General features: G+C 40.9%; 1 pseudogene; it reads right to left on the reverse strand.

The window, feature by feature from the left end:
• Positions 1-1183: 1183 nt before the first annotated feature.
• Positions 1184-6901, reverse strand: LOC143404178 (GTPase Era, mitochondrial pseudogene; annotated as a pseudogene).
• Between the last annotated feature and the right edge of the window lie 206 nt (positions 6902-7107).

A 7107-nucleotide genomic window follows, 5' to 3' on the forward strand; every position in this document is an offset into this window, starting at 1 on the left:
TGATGATGAGCTAGATTTCCAAAGCAGCAGAAAGCCAGATAAAACACTCCTGTACCCTCTTGCCAGGTGAAATATCTTGCTCTCATGGTCACCAATGAAATCACACCTCTGTTTTCTCCAAACACTACCTCACCCGCCCCAGAGCAATGCCACAAATACCCCAAACAGTAGGATCACTAAGACTCGCAAAGTAAAAATTTTAGGTTTTGCACAAAGAAACAAATTACTGTTTTATAATCTCTCAATGTTGTTTCTCTCTTTGTTGCTATGTCACAAACTTCACTCATGTTGGGTCTATTTCTATCATCTTATTTTTGATACTTAGGGATTGCTTTTTTAAATTCAATTATTTTTCTAACTTTGTAAAATATTTTCATGGTTGCAAATTTAAATCTCCAAAACAAGTTGTCCAATCTATATCATTTCTTCACTCATTTAAAAATAATTACACTTTTAATTTTTTTCAAATTATAAAGTGACAAGCTTTAATTGAACATATTTATGGGAGAAAGTAAGGTTACAAAATATGAATACAATGTGGAATAATAGTCAAAATCAAGCTAATTCCCCTGTTCGCTACCTCAAATACTCGTATTTTTTTTTTTTTTGTGGCAAGAACTTTTGAAATTTATTCTTTGCAATTTTGAAATGCACAGTGCATTATGATTCAGAATGTTTTTTAAATTGTCTTTTAATTTCATTAGTATCCAAGAATGGGCAGAAGAATGGGCTGGAAAGGATCAGGAACTTGGGGGAGCAGGTGGGTGGCACTATCTTACTCAGGAAACTCAGGCCTTTATAAGATTTCAAAGTGGACTGGGGTTGTGGCTCAGTGGTAGAGCACTTGCCTAGCACATGGGAGGCACTGGGTTCAATATAAAGTTAAAAAAAAGATTTCAAGGTGCAGGAACTAAGGAGAAGACAAAGATAACTTCCCTGCTAAGAACTGGCAACTTAGGACAATACTCTGGGCACAATGCCTCTGAGGGGAGGGTGGTACTGCCCCTACCAAGAGATCAGTTTCTGAGACCAACATAGATATTAACTTAGGAAAAATAACTGGGAAGTGAGACAAGACAGGTTCCTTCCTCCAACAGGAGACATGGCTGGGCAGGGATTGTACAGACTCAGCAAAGTGGAACTAGCCAGTGTCCATGCCACTCATTAGGCCCTGGAGTTCCCCTCAGCAGGGACAGTTCTGGTCAATGACTTCTGCTAGAGTGGGATGCACTGGGAAAGGAAGTAAGGGTTGTCCCTTGAGTAGCTTCACAGAAAGGCATATCTGAATGTCACATTAGATCGCAGCCCACCTCCTGTGTAATCTGGGAGATAAGGTGGCCCTTATAACCAATCAGGATCCTCACATGAGATTCTTTGGGTACCAGAAGGTTATGATGGATTATCAGCTCCCCACTTGGTCCTTCCTCCCACACCACTGTCTTCTGCTGCACATTGTAGGGCACCTCCTGGGGTAGGTACTCTAGAAGTTTCTCTCGGATTTTGTTGGTACAGATCTTTTCAGGTGTCTGGCTAGTGAGAACTCCACTGTGGAACTCCCAGGGCCCTGGTTGGGCCTGTGACAAGAGGTATTGCTTTAGTGTCTTCACATCTTCTTGGCTTAGAGCTGACAACATGAAGATCTCCTGGAAGTTGGGCCAGCCAATCTTCTGAGCATTTTTCTCAGACTGTGTGCTTAGGTCCTTGGCTGCTGGTACCACTAGGACAATGGGTGTCAGGACATGGGCAGAAGGGCTGTCTCATATTAAGCTTCTTTCCATTAACCACACCTTCAGTGAGAGCTGCTGTTAGCTCCAGGAGAAATGATTTCTGCTTCAGGCAATCTACCTTGTACAAGACAAGAATGCTGGGGACCTGAGACAACTGGGTCAAGCACTGGAGCACCTGGGGGCTGAGCTGGTTTTGAGTCCACTTGTTGAGACATCCACAAGAACTAAAACAAGATCAACAGATTCCATGCTCTTCTATGAACCTTCCAACAAAGAGAGCTCCAGATGGTGCCTCTTCTGTTTAACAGGACTGATGATTCCAGGTGTGTCAAGTAGAATCACCTGAGATTCCTTCTCTGTGATGACCCCCCAGAGCCTGGCAACGAGTACTGTGCACCTTCTTGGAGACAGGGAACACATTTCAGCCTAGCAGCTGGTTATAAAGCGTTGACTTCCCTGCGTTGGGAGCTCCCAGAAGGACCACTGGAAGCACCCGGGGATTCTCAGGCATGTCAGGGGGATGAACCAAGAGGAGATTCTGCTCATCTGAACCTAAGAGTTGGAGACCAGCCTGGGTAACAGGGAGACCATCGATACATGGACACTGCTGGAGCACATGAAGTCAGTGAATTCTCGGGCTGAGAGACTCTGACAAAGTGGTTTATAGCTGAGCCCTGGCCATAATGGCGAGAGACTGAGGCCAGGTGGGGACTAGAGAAAATGGCAGCCCTCACACTGGACATGCACCTCCTTTAACAGCCTGCCAGGGGCAGCCATTGCCATCACAATGTACTCCGGGAACCGACCAGGGCGCTCCTACGATTGGACAGCAAGGCCGACCATGATTCAGAATGTTTACAATATTATGCAATTACATCTGAATGAAAAACATTCATTTCCCTGTGTAACTGAGACTTTGTACTCTCTGACCACAATCTTCCCATTTCAGCTGTACCCCTGACTCTGACAACCACCATTCTGCTCTGTTCAGTTGTTCTGTTAAGTTTTTGCTTGTATGTTTGTTTGTTTTGGTTTTCATGTCAGTAAGAACAGGTGATACTGGTATATTGGAGCCTGGCTGATTTCACTTAGAACAATGTTCTCCATTTCTGCCCATGCTGACACAATTGACAGGATTTCACCCTTTTATATGGATGAGAAGTAATTCCACATGTACATACACCACTTTCTTATCCTTTCGCCTGCTAATGGACACTAAGGTAGATTTCATATCTTGACTAATGTGAATGGTACTGCGACAAACACCTGGGTGCAGATGTCTTTTTGACAGGCTGGTCTGGGATCTCTTAGATAAATACATGGAAGAGGGATTCCTGACCCATGTGGCATTCCATTTTTAATTTTGTGAGCACCTGTATGCAGTTGTCCATGTGGCTGACTAACTTAATACCTATGACCAGTGTGCAAGAGCTCCCTTTTCTGCACATGCTTTTGAAATTAGCCCTTCTGACAGGTGTAGGTGGTACTGCATTGTGGTTGTCATCTGTGTGTGCCTAGTGATTAGTGAGGTTAAGCATGGTTTCCCATATCTATCCATCACCTGTATGTTCTCCTTTGAGAAGTGTCTATTTAAGACCTTTTCCCAACATGTAGCCAGTGGGCTTGTTTTGTTTCTGTGTAGTTGTATGAGTTGCCCATATATTCTGAATGTATGTGAACATAGGTTATATTTTCATTCATTTGTGTCTTTTCAATTTCTCTTATTAATGCTTTATAGATTTTCAGTTTATAGGTCTTAGTTCTTTTAGAACTAAGTTCTTTTTAGAGCTATTTTAAAGGAATTGTTATCTTGATTGCTTTCTCATATTGTTTTTTGCTAGTTTGTAGAAATGTTACTGATTTTTATGTGCTGATTTTGTAATCTGAAAGTTTACTATATTTCCTTCTTAGTTCTTATAGCTGTTTTGCGACATATTCATTTCTATTTACAAAAGATCACGTTCTCAGGAAAGAGTTACAGTTTCACTTTGTCATTTCCTACTGGATGTCTTTTATTTTTTCCTCTTGTCTGATTGCTCTGGCAATGACTTCTGAAACTATTCCACATAGAAGTGGCAAGAGTGGCTTTGTCTTATTCTGAATTTTAGGGAGAAAAATGTTTTGATCTTTCACCATTGAGTGCAATGTTCACTGCTTACATGTCATAAATGGCTTTTATTATATTGAGATGCATCTCTTTAATCATTAAGTATTTTTTATCATAATAGGATTTTGTGTTTCATCAAATGCTTTTTCTGTGTATAAGGAGACGATCATAATGTTTTCCTCCCTCCTTCTGTTAATGTGATATCCTGTACCCACTAGTTCACATGTGTCAAATCGACCTGTATCCCAGTAATTATTTCCCACTTTATTGTGGTCAATGGCCCCTTTGATGTGCTGCTGAATTTGGTTTGCTAGTACTTTTTCAAAGATTAGCATTCAGAATATCTGATTTTTTTTTTTTTTTTTGGTGGTGCTGGGGATTGAACCTGGGGCCTTGTGCATGTGAGGCAAATACTCTACCAATTGAGTTATATCCCCAGCCATGAATATTGTTTTCTGTGATGTTCCTGTCAGGTTTTGGAATAAGCCTAGCACAGACCTCAAAAAGAAACTGAGAACATTCTCTGCTCTTCAATTTTTTTAGAGGAGTTTCTGAAGGATTAGTGTAAGTTCTTTAAATGATTGGTAAAACTGGGCAGTGAAGCTATTTAGTCCTGGGCTTTTCTCTGATGTTATACCTTTTAGTCAGTCTTACCCATTTTTAGTCTGTTCACATTTTCCATTTCTTCACGATTCAGTTTTAGTAGAATGTTAGCGTGCAGGAATGTATCCATTTATTGCAATGATCCATTTTTGGCATGTATACGAACATGTTTGTTTATAACAGCCTTTTGTGATTCTCCATATTTCTATAGCACATCCACTGTGGGTTTTCACTTTGTGGCTGCCCTGGGGCTCACAAAGGATGCCTTACAGTTAATGCAATCTATATCAAACTGATGACAGCCTGATTGTTTTTGTGCCTTCACTTTCATTCCCCACATTTCATGTTTTGATGCCAGAATGTACATCATTTGGTAATACATGTCTTATGATAATTTGTTTTAGCTACAGTTATTATTAGCAGCTCTGTCTCTTAACCTTCATAGCAGGTATGAAATATCCTCATACATGGTCATTACAGTCGTAGAGTATTCAGAGTAAGACTTTGTAGTACTCATGCCATTGAGTGTTATGCTTTTGTAAATCTTAGGTAGTTAATGAGAGGCCCTTTGCTGTAGCTTAGAGAACTACTTTCAGCAACTCCTGCAAGAAGAACTACTGGCGATAGCTCTCTTTCACTTTTATTTCTCTGGAAATGTTTTTATTTCTTTATCATTTTGGAAAGATAACTCTGTGGGTAAAGCATTCTTATTTGCAGGTTTTCTCCCGGTCAGACCTCAGAATATGCCATCTCACTGAGTCCTGGCTTGTGGAGTTTGGCTGATAAATCCCATTACCCCATTATCAGTGATATGTGTTGGGGTCCGTACAGCCCTCAGAATGGTTTCTCTCTTTGATTTTTCAATACTTTATTATGTGTTTTGTCAAATTCGGCTTTTAGTTAAATTTTATTGGTCACCTCTCTATTTTCTGTACCTGGGTATTGATAATTTTTCCTATATCAGGAAAATTTTCAGTGATCATTAGCTTAAATTTTGTTTCTGTACATTTTACTGTTTCTTCTCCTTTTTATATTCCATCTTTTGCCAGTGTTACGCTTATTAATGGTGTTCCATACTTGCTGTGATCTTTCTTCATTCTTTTTGTTGTTCTTGTTTTTTGCTCCTCTGAGTGGTTAAATTCAAATGTTAATTTGAAGCCCACTGAATCATTTTTAAGTTTGATTAAAACTGCTGTTGAAGCATTTTATTTTTCTAATTTAGTCATTGTATTCTTCATCTTTTGGATTTCTATTTTTTTTGTTTCTATTTTGTTGTCAAACTTGTCATTTTGTTTGTATACTGTTTTCAAAATTCCACTTAATTTTTAATCCATATATTCTTGTAATTCACTGAAGTTTAAGAGGATTATTCTTAATTCTTAACCTGACATTTCACAGATTTCTCTGGCTTGAAAGTTCATTGTTGGAGTATTGTTGGCTCCTTTTGAAGGAGTCATGAGTTCTTTAGTCCTTGTAATTCTTTGAACCTTGTGTGTGTTGTTAGCATTGAAGAGACAACTATAATTCCTCACCCAAGTATTCTTTGGTATATAGACCTCCACCATTTGGTCTATACTGTGATTATAGATGTTTCTTCTGGTCAGGACCCTGGCAGACCAAGCTTTCTTAGAGTACTGTAGATGGCCGGTCTGTTCCTTTGGCTCTGTGTGAGGCAGGACAGGAGGCTGGGTGCTGCTTTCTCTCAAGACCACTGGCAGAGCTCTGCCACCATGGTGAGTTGCTAGATGGGTTCTGCAGCCACCTCAGAGAGTCCTGGTATGTTCTCTAGCAAGTTGGAAGCAGTGTTGAGCTCAGCAGGTGAACAGGGTTACAGGAGGAGCTCTAAAATGAGTTGGATTGCTGATTGGGATAGATATGACTTCCTGCTTTGCTTAGTAGAATGCTTAACTGGGGTTTACCTCCTGGTCTTTGCAGGGTTTTGGAATTGGCTTTGAGACTGAAGCTGAACACTGTTTAGAGTTCTAGGGATGGCATGTATAGTCCCTCCTCTGCCAAATTTGTTGTGACCACCATCTTCCCTGGGCAAGGTTTCAGGGTAGAGTCTGAGGTTGGTTCTGGAGGCTGGCTCTCTATGATTCAAAGTGGGTAAATATTACCACCACTTCTGAGAGTGACCAGCTCATCTTTGCAAGTGGGATATGCAGTTAGCCTGTACTCCTGATCAGGCATCACCACGGGCAGGTCCAAAGGACCTGAAGGTGGTCAATATGAGCTTTGCCTTTATGCTTTGTTTCCACTTGACCCCAGGTGGTGCAGCCTTGCCATTTCCCCTTGTGCTTCCCAAGAGGTGACCCCAGTGTGGGTTTTCAAGGAAATGTCTCAGGGTGCTGGCAAGCCGGGTGAGTGACACCTTTCTTTTCTGGAGATACTGTGGCTTCTAGAGAATCTTCTCTATGTGATAAGGTACCTACTTCGGATAGGGGAGACTGTCAATAGGGACCATTTCTCTTCCCTTTCCATGCAAGTTTTGGCCCATTCTATGGCCACATAAGTGACTCAGACTTATTTCCAATTGTTCAACTTGGGGAGGCCTTTCACTAGTGTGTTCTTGTCTGTGGATCTTTCTGTGGGAATAAGTGAATCCTGGGGACCTCCTATTCCACTATGCTGCTGATATTACTCTTGGGAATAGTCCTGGTTAGTTGTGAT

The sequence above is a fragment of the Callospermophilus lateralis genome, chromosome 7 (genome assembly GCF_048772815.1).
Source record: "Callospermophilus lateralis isolate mCalLat2 chromosome 7, mCalLat2.hap1, whole genome shotgun sequence".
Taxonomy (NCBI): domain Eukaryota; kingdom Metazoa; phylum Chordata; class Mammalia; order Rodentia; family Sciuridae; genus Callospermophilus; species Callospermophilus lateralis.